Source organism: Opisthocomus hoazin, chromosome 6, assembly GCF_030867145.1.
Source record: "Opisthocomus hoazin isolate bOpiHoa1 chromosome 6, bOpiHoa1.hap1, whole genome shotgun sequence".
NCBI lineage: Eukaryota > Metazoa > Chordata > Aves > Opisthocomiformes > Opisthocomidae > Opisthocomus > Opisthocomus hoazin.
Window position 1 is genome coordinate 27,150,715 of NC_134419.1, and position 13,944 is coordinate 27,164,658.

General features: G+C 37.0%; 1 protein-coding gene and 1 pseudogene across 1 annotated transcript in view; one reads left to right on the top strand and one right to left on the bottom strand.

Moving 5' to 3' along the window:
- Positions 1-13,944, top strand: part of KCNT2 (potassium sodium-activated channel subfamily T member 2) — a 193,447-nt gene that overhangs the window by 156,134 nt on the left and 23,369 nt on the right. The gene's annotated exons all lie outside the window — the stretch shown is intronic.
- LOC142361699 (beta-1,3-galactosyltransferase 2-like) lies at positions 4,789-6,516 on the bottom strand (annotated as a pseudogene).

A 13,944-nucleotide genomic window follows, 5' to 3' on the forward strand; every position in this document is an offset into this window, starting at 1 on the left:
TGCTCCTTACACTTAGACCACTGACAATGACAGGATGGAATAAACTTTATAAGTCTTCTTATACTTAAAATGTACCCGTATATGCCACTGTGCTAGGCACGAAGTTAGTAAGTTTTCTAAGTTCATATCAGAGCCCTACTGCCTGACAAAGCCCCATTTCCATAAAACCAAACTTACTATGTACAATTATTTTAACGCATATAAAGTTCTGTTTGTGTCCACAGTTAAGCAGAAGGAACTTGAGATTTCTCACAGTGGCTGCATGCACGATCACTACAATTCTAACAATGCAAAGCTGCTAGAAAGCTACATTCCACTAGCATTTAGATGCGAGTCTCTTACCAGGTATTCCCTGCTCCTGCCCCGCTATTTATCTTACAGCCTGTTCTCCAACCACACATGCGGGATGAGTCTTCGTATAAGAAGGTCTGGAGATAGTCTTATTATGAGCAGAAGAACAAGGCATCACCATCTCTCTATAAGCTACAAACACCTCACAAAAATATATACACGTGTATAAATTACTGGGAGGGAGGTAGAAGGCAAGCAAAAAAGCTCAACATGGTTATAACAAAAAAATTAAATGGAGATCCAAAAAGGAAGATCTGACCTAGTGCAGAAGCTTTTCAGTAGAAGAACATTTGCAGCCTCAGGAACTGCAAGTCACCAGATGGATCTTCACATATCAGCAACTAGGTGGCAGCTGAACCAGGAAACTGTTGCAGGACAGTTTGAAGACAATCTTACACTATATGCCTGGGTGAGATGCCAATTCCAAGCCAAGAGAATGGTCACAGAAGCACTCTGAGCAATGCTTACAAATTACTTAAGCCTTGCCCCAGTCACAACCCCCTTCTAAGGAGAAGGAGCACTATTCTGAAACAAAACACATATGAAATCCAGAGCATTTGTAACTGCTTACAACCTGGTCCTCTACCAAGCTATGGACCCGTCCCTGAAATTCATCTCAGGTGCTAAGTATTCCCACTAATAGGCTACTTAAATTTCTCTGTGCAGTGCAGCTGCATCAAATTCAGAGAAACTTCACACCTCAGTAGACAAACACCAAATAGTTGTAGTTTCTTCTGTCTCTTTTTTTTAAGACATGATGATAATTTGACTGTAACAGGGCTTGTTTCTGCAGGAAAGTCCTTAGATCATTATATGGAACTTCCTCATTAGCAGCTTTAAAAAAAGTAAAGACTAGATCAAGGTACAAATCATGGCTAGAAACACACATGCCTTGTTTACCTTCCCTCTTGTTATGGATTGGACTTCTTTAAAACATTTATCAACAACAGTACTGCAGCTACATATGCATTTTAGATATAATACACAACTTCCACTCCTAGTATCATTTCATTATTGACATCTGAAGAGCTACTGTTAGCACAGCCACCATCACAATGTGGTAGAGGCAATAAACATTTTCTAAAAGCATTTAAGGAATTTTTGAATTAGCATAAAGTAAGAGTTCGGTACAGCTGAAGACCAATCAAATGTGATGAGCTAACTAAAAGCTTTTTTTTATTAAACAGAATCACTGACCAAAGAATTCCAATAATCCATGGGCCTTCAAGCTCTTCAGCATACTGGACAATTGCTACATTTTTGCTATGCCTGTGCAGTGTTTGTGGCATATAAAATACTACTCTGTATCAAACAACTCCAGTTTTCAGTCTGACTTCTTCAAATCATTCATATATCTAAAAGGAACAGGAAAATGTTGCAGCATAAGACCAGCTCTTTAGTCATCTGAAAGTGTTATGCAAATATTTGGAAAACAACACCAATTATGAGTGCCAGTCAATATAATATCTGAGGCAAGATATTACCTCTTAATCGGATTGCACTGGTATTTTTTTATTCTATACTTTGGATGAATCATCCATTAAACAAACAAACCAGAACTGAATAGGGGACAGCCAAAGGGAATATCTCTGTACAATGAACTACACGAATGGTTCTAAATCAAATAAAACTTAGCCTAAAGTTTTACTCCCTTCTCCAGCAGCTTCTAAAATACAGAAGTCCCTAAGATAAAGATCAAGACACCAAATTGAAAATACAGCTTCTTTTAGCTCTGTGTACTGACAGGCAGAACAGTAAACATGTCAGCAACCATAAAGGAAGTAACAAAATCCAATTATCAGTTAGCTTTTTCAGACATAACTTTAAATTATTTCTGAATGCAAAACATATTACATTTTTACCAGCCAACATCAGAACTGGAAGATGGTATTCTTCTTGGGCTTGTATTTCCTGAGAGTAGTTTTACCTGAATGTAGGATCCCAATGCAGAAAAGTTATTGCCCCCATATCCTCCCACCCACAGCACTAAGAGTACTTCTGACATAAATAAGACTTTCTTGAAAGAAAAGTGGCTCCCAAGGGAAGAGGACTACACAGCTTAAACCTCTCCCACAGGGACTGCAATCTCCACCATGACTGTTTGTAAATCACCCCAATCAGAAGATTCACCTATGTCTGCTGCCAGCCTTAAAGAGCCAGCATCATGTTTTACACAGGGCATATTGATTTCATTTGCAAAATAAAATTTAAAGATTTCCCCAAAGCACAACAATCTATATATGAATTTCAAGTGCTTTCATACCATGACTAATGTAGAATCAAATCTCATTCAGTTTTTTAAGAGTCTTTATTGTTCTGCGGGCAGATAAATTGTTTTGAAAGGGCTTAGGACACATTGCAGAAACAAAGCAGTATTTAATGGCTTGTTCCCTCTTTCTGGTGCCAGATACACATCCTCGTTTGTTAGAGCCCACATTATTCTAACTGCATAGTTATAATACGCTTATCAATTTGACACACTCAGTAAACTTCTCCAAGTAAACACTCTTCTTTGGACTTATTTAATTGGAAAATTTGCATCAGCAAGTGTTGTCTCCTCAAGTAGGCAGCATCCTGAAGCAAGTCTTTCTCAGTAAAAATCATTGTTACTGGAGTGTGTCTTGGTTCTCGTCCAAATGCCAAGTTCCTATAATCATATCATGTCATACGATCATAGGATCACAGTATAATGCTGTTTGAAAGGAAGATCAGGAGGTCTGCAGTCCCCATTTGCCTGAAAGCAGGGGTAGCTGTGAATTCAGACCATGATCCTCAGGGCTTTCTCTGCTTGTAGGGAAGAAAAGTACAGTCTAATCCTTAGTTCTATCCCAGGGCAGATTAGCGAAGCTATTGCTGGCATATTAGTGTAACATAACCTCGAATTAGAAGATGGCGTAGAGAAAAGAGTTCTAGCTGTTTCAAGTTTTCGGTGTTGGTCATTTTAATCAAGAATCCTGGTAATTTGTGTTTTTCTGCTTCGGACTCTTCCTAAACATTTCAAATATTTGGACTCGCTGGAAAACATATAGAAATAACCTGCTTACCAAGAGAAAAAAAAAGAAATTCAGTCAATAACCTTGATTTCTAGAGGTGAATTTCCTAAAGGAAGCACACTTTGGAATTTTCTGAGCAGCTGCAGAAAAGAGTTATTTTGTCCACAGGAAGACATACAATTCAGTTAGGTTTCTTTCTTAAACATCATAATGTACGCTTGTAAAATGACAGTGGGGAGGCATACATTGTATTCTCACTGTCTCAGTTCAGCTTCAGCTGAAATATTTGGTATTTATGTGACTGACATTTTGATTCCCCCATGCATCTGACAAGCTTCCTGCAAAGCTACAGATATTTTTTTTTCTAGCCAGTTGGCCTATTCAGTAATTACTGTAAAGGTCTCTTAATTCTTATTGGGAGTAGCAGATAATTTATATTCTTGGTTAGAGAGAAATCTGTAAAGTAATTTACTTACATAGGCATTTTTACTGAAATTTCTAGCTTGCGAGGTTATTAAGCATCATCTTATTTTTTTCTTTAGCTATGAGGATATTTTGTACATGGCTGAGTGCCCCAAAATGAAATTTAATACATTCGTGTCAAAGCACTCTATCAGCATTTAAATTCTCCTCTTGTTTATTATATCTCCATAATAATAAGTGGTATCTTGCGTGTGCATTGTTCTTTATATAACTACAGAGAGTAATAGCAGCTGCATGCACTAACAGAGATCTAGCAAATCCTAATATTAGTTTTTCTGGAAAAAAAAGTTTCCATCCATATTTCTGTCATCAGCATAGGATATCATGTATGCTTTCTTCTTCAGTCACATTGAGATGCCATCTGAGTAAATATAATGGTACGCAGACTAATTACATCTGAATAATATAAAATTAACACATTAACTTATTATTACTTGTTAATGAAAAATGAAGTTTCATTGCATCTTCATTGTTTTTTACTCGGTATAGTTGATATGATCTCTTGCCACATTTTTCAATAGTATAAGAATTAATTGGTGCCTCATTCAAAACAAAGTAAGGTACAGTGCAGCATTCAGTCAACAGAGAAAGCCTGCTTTATAGAATAAAAATCCTCTGAATGCAACCTAATACAAAAACTATACCCCTGATTCTGGATGCCCCTGAACCTTGAAAGTTATCACTACATAGATGATCTGTTTGTAAAAAAAAATCTGCTGCTTTGTCCATTGTAAAAGAAAGAAAGAACTCTCCGCTATGGGCCTTTCTGTTCTGTCTGACATTCGTGGTTATTCTTTTGCAGTGTTTCCCAATAGAATATGTGCTCATTTATCTGAATGTGATGAGATGTAGTTGTATTATTGCACAGAGAAGGAGAAAATGGGACCTTGTATACGTCAAACAATGAATGACTAGGTGGAGGTACCATCTGTACTCCCTTTGCATTGAGACAGAGCCCTCCCTAAACAGCTTCCAAATGTATATATTTTATCATTAAAGAAGCATTGATAATTTTTGAAGCCAGGTCTCCAGAAAAGACGTAGCCAGTTCTTGAACAAAAAAGGATGGTATTTGTCACCTGGGTATTCTTCTTCTGATATGTACCATTTACTTTTTTATTCCGGATAGGCTTATGCTCTTTTATAAGACAGCCTATGAAATAATTTTGTGGAGGAGGTGAAAGAGGCCTAAGAAACTTTTCTAGTAGGTATATGGTATTAACAAAAAAAATCACTGTCTGTCTTCATAACAAAGCTTGTGCCACTGTAATAAGAGGCAACCCACTTCATGCCATCAATGTTTCAAGAGTTGAGTTATAGTAAGTGTCCAGGAAGTCCAGTTGAATAACAGCGTAATGTTACTCGCTTTCTCTCGGTAGGACCCGATGTGTACCCTTGCTGTCAATGCTCAACATAAACAACCGAACAACCTCAACTCCTGGAGCCACAAATTAATTTCCCCAAGTTTTTCTGATGGAACGTCAGTGCTGAATTTCAGCAGCTGTAGTTGTTATTAGCAATAACAAGAAAGGCATTTTATCTTTACACTTTTCTTTTTTACTAATAATGAATTTAAATAATGGTGTTGAAGTGGATCTGCGTTTATTCCCAAATTTCTCATTTTCAGCTGGTAGTTCTCCATTTTCTTTCCATAAGAATTGGTTGAATTTTCAAATAATGTTTTTATGTAAAATATTTTCACTTTCCATCTGAGGTTTATTATGCCTTTTGGTAAAAAGTATGTGCTTTTCTTCTATGTCATCATTGTTTCGAACTTTACTTTCAGTTAGAACAGCAAGGTGATGAGAACTCAAAAAGTAGAAAATTAAATATATTGCCCTAGAAGAGATAGAGGCAATCAGGAAAACATTTCTCTTGGTGCAGTCCCAAGGATAGCAGAAGAATCCATTACAGTAGGTCATGTTGGCAGCTTTGAGAAGAGTCACAAAAAGCTATTTTTTAATTGGACAGATATTTTTTCAGAAAAGCAGTTAATTTGTAATTGTTTTCCACATTGACACAGGAAGATAAAAACAATCTGCAGGCTTCTGATTCTTCAAGTTTCTTTTTTTCTTTTAAATTACAAGTATCCCATTTTTTCATATTAGAATAAATTGTAAAAATATTCATAGAAGAAAAAGTATCTTTTAAAGAAATCTTTATTTAATTTTCTTCCTAAGAGAAATACAGTAAGAAATAAATAAAACTAAATAAATACTGTATTAAAAATAATAATTTTCACACATAGTCCAGAACTCATTCAGATATATATTTAGATATTTGGAATACATGTAAAATATAAAAGTGAATTTAATCCAATATTACAATCAGTGTTTCCGTATTTTTTATATAGCTATGCAAAATACCTGTCAGTCTTTCAATACTAGTAGCAGGGTACTGAACACTTCAGAGGTATGGTAGAATACAGAATATAACTTCTATTTCAAACGCATACATTTATTAAAACACGCTAAAAAGATACACATTTAAAGTAAAGATTGTAATTGCTATTCCAATTGCTACAACATTCCCTTCTAGGATGTAAAAATAGAAGAAAGATAGTTTATCTTCATGTAAGCTTTAAAAAATGTTACTGTATAAAGGAATAATCCAAAGCTAATGAAAGATGATGATTATGGATTCACAGCCTTGGAGACCACTGTAATAAAACACACGGTACCATTGGCCATTTGGAAGTTAGATACATGGTTGAAAGTGATTGTCTAGGCTATGTGAAGTGTTAATGCAGGCAGAAAGGTAGCATTTCCAGGGGCGAATTTAGCCATCAAAATATAGGTGTCTTATGTGAGATGAAGTGGTCCCTGCCAGCATCTACCTCTGTAAATAATACTTAAGACAATTGGCTTAGGATGCATCCATACATTTTAAATGGCTTCAGTTGAATGAGTTGAATCCCATCATTCCAGACTGCAGGGACAGGTCAAATATAAATACTGGAACAATGAAAATACTGTAGCTTTGAGTATTTCTTATAATGTCCATAATAGATAGTTTCAAATTCTGGCTTTCTGCAACTACGTGATAAAGAAATTTATCGAAGCCTTGGAGAGGCACCACATTTGCAAGGAGGGGGAGATAATCACCTGTATCCAACACACCACAAACTGGTAATGACCAAGAATGCTATCTGGAAAAAAGTGCAAGTTAATTGTATTAGACTGCTTTTTATAAACTGGTCTCTGAAGGGTTCTCTACATGTATTCCAAAGTGAACAGCAAAAGTATAGCAAGTCAGGATTTTTCGAATGTTTTGTGCCAAAACACTACTTGACAGATGCAACGTGTAGCTTACCATCAAACAGCAAAATTCAACATTTCTTACCATCATCTTTCAAAGTGCAGATTCATCCCAGTCATACAATCATGTTATTTTTGGAACAGATTCTTCAGTAGTTTCTTGCTGTTTCACAAAGCAATGACAGATTTAGGAGGACTGAAATAGAGTCAGGGATCCTATCTCTGTGCCCATGGAGAACCTAACAACAAGCTTACAGGCCCCTGAAGTTCTGTCCAAAGTCTTTTCCAGAGGAATTACGAATCAACACAAAAGAAACACACCAGGACATTCACCATTCTGTCTGAAATGGAAAAAACACTCTGTCACTTGTAGCAATGAAGAGACAGTCTTAGAATATGCAGTAGAAATGCAAACTAAGAAATTAATTTATGCTCAAATATAATTTAATCTGGATAAAATGAATTTTGATTAATCTGAATGCAAATGTGTGGTGGATTACCCCGGCCAGCATCCAAACACCCACTCAGCTGCTCACCAACTTCCACCCTCCTTTACAGGACAAGGGGAGAAAATGGGATGAAAAAGCTTGTCGGTCAAGATAAAGACAGAGAGATCATTTACCATTTACCATCAAGGGGAAAACAGACGTGGGTAAAATTAATTAAATTTATTGCTAATTAAAATATATTAGGATACTGAGAAACAAAGATAAGAATTGAAACAATACCTCCCCCCTGTCTTTTCCTGGGCTCGACTTCACTCCTTTACCTGCCCCACCCCAGCAGCAAAAGGGGGTTGGGGGTTAAGGCCTCTCCCTGCTCGTCCTGTTCAGAAAAATCTGCTCTCCAAGGGTCACAATTCCTTCAGGAAATATCCAAGTGCTCTAGGTTTGAGACAAAAAGGGCATAAGCATATTCTGTTGCTACCTGGTCAGTAGTTCCACTAATGAAGCTCACATATATCATAGACCCATAAAATACTAAAAAAACAGTTTAGTAATGGCTCAGCTCTAGCAATCTTCCTTCTCATGATTTTAGTTCTTTAGAAACTCTGTATTTTGACATATTACAATTTTCCATATCCAGGATCCAAAACCCAAAGTAAGTATAAAGCAATATAAGTAAGTGTGTAGGCAGTACCACTTCAGAAGGTGAGAGGCATTTCTGTATCCACTAATTCTTTGCTGCTATTTGAAATGTGAGAACTTCAGCACATGATAATATGAGAGCGAAAGGTAATGTTCATGTTATAAGTATACTTCTGCATGGCGATTTTCTTGATTAAGCTAAAAATGTTTTGTCAAAGTCTATTATGACATCTGTTGTTTTTAACAGTGCAGTTCTCTTAGATGAAATCCTGGTTTCCATTGTGGAAAGAACAGGAACTTCTAAGAAGACTTTTCTAACAGGCAGCTAGAATATTTATTGTTTCAAGTTTAATAGAGTTATTACAAGATTAGCAGACAAATCATGTTGCAGAAAATCAAACAGTACATGTGTCTGAAAAACTAATTGTACTTTGTCTTATGACTTTTAAAAATGCCAAGAAGCTCTGAAAAGACAATCCTCCTTTTCTATTAAAATTCTTCCCAGAAAAAAACAACATACTTTGAAAATAAATTCTTACCCACAATAATTACCCATACTATTAAACCAAAACAATTTGAATTCATGAAGATTATTTTTCTAAAACCAGCTGTGTAGCGAAGTTGGAATAATAGCTGCCATGTACATTAACTTGCCTCAGTGACGCACTGATTATTTATATACACATGCATTTAACCAGAATTTAACGTTACATCACATATGCTGAAAGTAGCCATAATCAGGCCTTATTAAAATAATAAAAATTAAGACAAAGAATAGTAAGGAGTAGAGAAAAACAAAGAAGGAATTAGAAAAAAAGAAAGGAGATGAATATGGCACATTTTGTTGCCACTCCTGTTTATGTTATCTTTTTCTTATTCATTTAAAAAACACAGGCTTGACGCCTCATAAGTGAAAATCTACCTCACCAGGTTCTGATTGTACCCTATCTCATTCCAGATTTTTGGAAGAAACAAAAGCACTGCTAGATTATCATATTTCTATTTCACATCTATCATAAAACATTACTTCCCCAGTAGTCTGATAAATGGCTGTATCAAGACACTAGTATTTATTGGGGAAAAAAAAAAAAAAGGTCTTCCTGGTATTCGGCTAAGCAGTGCTAACCTAAGCAGAGATGTTTCTGCTCTCAGATAAGACAGGAATATATGTGGAGCATAGACTGGCTTCTGAATATCCCTGCCGGACAAGTATGTCAAAGCTACCTCAAGTACATTGTGTGCTTTGAGGTGTAATGCTTCAATATAAGAGAAAATTTAATTGAGTCTTGCTAGAAAGTATCATTTTTAATACAGCAATATAAACCTAAACCACAACCTAATGAAGTATGTTTTATTGTATTTGCCTTTCTTTCTACTAAGGGACATTTACATAAGCACTTACCATTAACACCTTATGGTACTTTTGCTCACATAAGCATAAGCACCATGCTAATGAAATAAGCTATTTAGCTCTTCACTGATTAGGAGAGTAGGAAAAACAGGAATTGTCTCAAATATTTAAAATATTTTTATTTGTTTTGATACTGTATTTGTGCTTAAAATAGAACAGTGCCTTGTTAAAACCAAAACAAACAGAAATGCAAATCCACAGACAAAACCCAGTTCCTGACTTTTAAAGTCTCTACCACAAAGAACTCTCATAGTGAAGAGCTCAGAGAGAGATGAAGGTGTAACACAAGCATACCAAACAGTGTGCCACTGCAGCTACATGGTATCACTGAGAGGAAGGGAAAGGGGAGAAAGCAATGACATCAAACGCCAGCCAACAAACCCTCTGTGGGTAAGAGCAAAAATTTCCACAGCTATCAAACCTTCTTTTGTTCCTATATCACATCCAGCAGTCAGACCTGAGAACTACAAGGTAAATTCACATGTGATGTATATTCTTCTATTCCTTATTATGTCTATTGTTTTTTTAAGTAAAGGTATATTGTATTCTCAGAAATCATTAACAGTGTGCAGACAGCAGAAAATTGATTCATATCTATAGGGATCACACGGGAATTTATGAACGGTCCCGGTTTCCTAGTTTCCCTTAGAAAATGCCGTTCTACTGGAAAGGAAAATGACACTGCTGCTTACCAGCAAAGAGACTGAAGGCTGTGGAGCAGTAGCTCTGAAGGAAGACAGCCTCCATAGTTTTCGGGTTTTGGCAGATGCAAACACAGTATATTTATTCATCTAGGTAGAACAAAGGGAACCAGGTGAGCACAAAAAACCTTTCGATGAGAAATTATTTACTTGTGTAGTAGTGAGGCTGGGCAAGGCAGTTGTTTAATGAAATTATTTGTTTCCATGGACTTTGTGCCAGACTGTACTAGGGACACTGTGATGGAGCCACGCACCCCCCACTGCCCACTGCAAGGCTGTTGAGCACCCCACAGCACCATGTGACCAAAGACATAGGTCTGGAACTCAAAGTCACTGATTTTTTCATGTCAAGTTTTAAGGCCCATTTTGAATATAAGAGTGTGTTGATATCTACAGAAAACTGAACAAAGAGTGACCTTAACAGGACTTCTCGACCACAGGTTGCCCCAAAACAGTATACAGTTTTACCAAGTCCTTTCTGACGAATGTCTGCTTGTACCTTTCTAATCTGTACTTAAATAATTTAGACCCTCATTACTCTGCCTATTTTCCTAATCCAAACTGATATTCCCATGCTACACTTTAAATCCGTTACTTCTTGAAGCACTGAAAACAGATATTTTTATCTGTGAAGAGCATTTGATAGCTTTTACTTTGTCCCTTATTAGACTTCATTCATACCCCCAGTTCTGACGTGTTTTCTGAACTTCTAACCATTCTTATTCCTCTTCTTCAGTTCTCACCAATGGATTGACATCTCCCTGAAAGGACAAAGGGGACTCATTACTCCAGGTGAAACATAGCACTGGGGGAGCAGAATAGAAGGATCACTTCATCTGTCCTTCAGGCTTTCTCCCTGTTCATTCACTCTAGGAAAACTTTTGTCTTTTTTGGAACTCTTAGATTGTTGATCCACATGATCTGCTTTTGCAATAACATGTGTAGCTTGTGACCTGCTCCGTGTTGGGACCATCTTCCACATGGCTGGTCAGCTTAGCCACTGCGGTACCTTTGTTGCTCATCATCTCACATGATTTCCACTTTACCAATGATGATGTCATTATTTTAGTACATTATTCCAAGCCCCTTGGTGAAGCCCTGGTCAATGTAGAATTCCATTTTCATAAGAAATCACTGCAAGGTAGTCTCTGAGACTGCTTTTGTAGACATTTACATAATCCCCTCATGGTAGTTTCATCTGTACCATAGCTCCCTATCCAGCGATTCTGCCCCACTCACCAACAACAGTGACAAGCATCCTGTCATTAAATCCTTGGCTGCTTATCCAAAAATGCGAGGGTAGTTTCCTCTTATTTCTGACAAAGCAATAAATATCTTCACTAAGCCTGCAATGGTTTGACATAGATTACGCAGATGTTGCTGTTTCCATTATAGCCACTTAGGCCCTTTTCTGAGTTTGGCTTAAGAAACCCAGGTAATCATCATGTCAGCTGTTGTGGCTGTAGACAGAGTACTAACCACCCTATTAGGCCAGATTGATTATTTCTTATTTTTACACTACATCACGGAAGATCTTTGACACTTTAAAGATGTATATAAGTACATCATTTCATGACATAATTTAAAGGCAGAGTTGCTTGTATTAAAGCTATAAACAATCTGATATGTCTAAAGCAATGGCAAAAGAGATAAAACTTTTCTGCACACACAACTGTTTTCCAGTTTACTTGACATGGAGGGCTTTGTAATGATGCCATCTTGTGACCATGATGAAAATGACACTCTGTCTGGAACTACAGCAACATTTCATTTTTTCCACATATTTTAGGCTCAGGCAGCTAGTGAACAGACCGTGTTAGGATCAAATAGGCAGCAGGCACTAGTCTTTGTCCCATTTCTTTGATTGACCTAAAACTGTTCCCTCGTGGTTAGGTTTGCATCAGGTGGTTGGGTCTTCAATAGATATTCCAAACAGATGACAAACACAACTCCCAGTAGTTTCTTATTATTAAAAAACCCCATATATGGAAATTTCAGAAGAATTTTCTTTAAAATTTATACATCATATAGTGCCTTCTATCCAGATTTATTTATGAATTTAAAGACACAATTTTAACGTTAGGCAAACTAGGTCTCTGCAAGGATATTACTTCTTACAGAAAACCACTTCAAGTATTATCTGAATTTACTAATGTATATAACAAGAGATGAACATAGGGGAGTAGTAGTATGAGGTATTAAATTAAAAATCTGGAATCAGCAGAGAGAGATTATATTTTAAAATCGTTGCTGCTGTCAGCAGCCTAGTGGGAGCCATTTGCAGAACATACTTGCTCTGTTGCTCCTCCACCCAGAGGCGGCCCCATTATGAATGAGACTGCTCTTTTATGCTCTACATACTCACATATCCACGCAATTGTTTTCTTAAATGCATGAAGACTATGTGCAGAATAAAGTAGCTTAGACATAGGTTAGAAAGAACACATCAGGTGAAAATTTCTTTACATTGATCTTTCACTTCTTTGTTGCAACTGTGTCTGGATTCTTAAACTAAATTTATCATGGGCACAAGAACCAAAACTCCATCAGTTTTCTTTATTAATTTTAGTACATGGCTGGGTTTTTATAAGAATTAGGATAAATTAGAATGGCAATTTAATATCTTAAGAGATGTTTGGCTAATTTACATTTTATAAGTTCTGACAATAATGAGTTACTTAGATCAAATACAACAAAAATTAACATGGATTTAATTATGACTGTTTATGTGAGGATAGTTGATAAAAAATTAGTCTTCAGGACTAGTGTCTCTTAATACCCTATGAGGATTCCTGTAAGAGCTGCAAAATGTTCATGTCTCTCTTCTCTTAGTTAATCATTAACTCATATAATTTGATTCATCTAAAAATGGCATTTACAAAGCTTCATTATTTGCTAGAACATGAGCTCCTTCTTCTGATCCACATGGGGACATGCATATGGAAAGTCTTCAGTGGTTCTGTTCAGCAGTCACTGGCAGTAATTCAAAGGGCTTGTTCCCTGCAAGGGTCAGGAACGTGTCTTCTCCAGTCTGTGTGCGTCTCATGATATTTCCTGCATGTATTCACCACAGGGAGTCAAAATGCAGGAGAGGTAATCTGGAACCCCTTCCAGATGGGAAAGGCACTGAATCCACTCTCTCCTCTCCTGGATACAGTGCTACCTTCATCGCCTATGGCTGCTGCCACATTTTTGTAGTGTCACCCTTATGCATCAGGCATGAACAATGCACGCTCATCAGACGTTCAAAAGATGAAACCAAAATGTTACCTCCTCTGAACATTCTGACTTAGAGGTGAGATGGATAGAAGCTTCCAGCCTTTCCCAGACAGTGACTGCTGTGAGCATCTCCAGAGGCACTATGCAGAGCCCTTGAGGAACCACCCCAGTGAAAACACAGACACCAATGGATTTTTCAGGTCCTGTGGGGATAGACTGAAGATTAGTTGAGACTCGCAGTTTTCACTGTATGTCTCAATTTCACTGTAATATTCCTTTATACTGTCCATGTTCTGTTGCATTCAGTACAATACTTTCACTATCTAAAGCCACATTGTATTCCAAGGAGACCTAGGTCATGTTGATCACTGGGGCTCCCAGGACTGCTAAGCAGGAGCTATCTGATCCAGGCACAGGTTTTTTAACCTGGATTTTCAGGTTC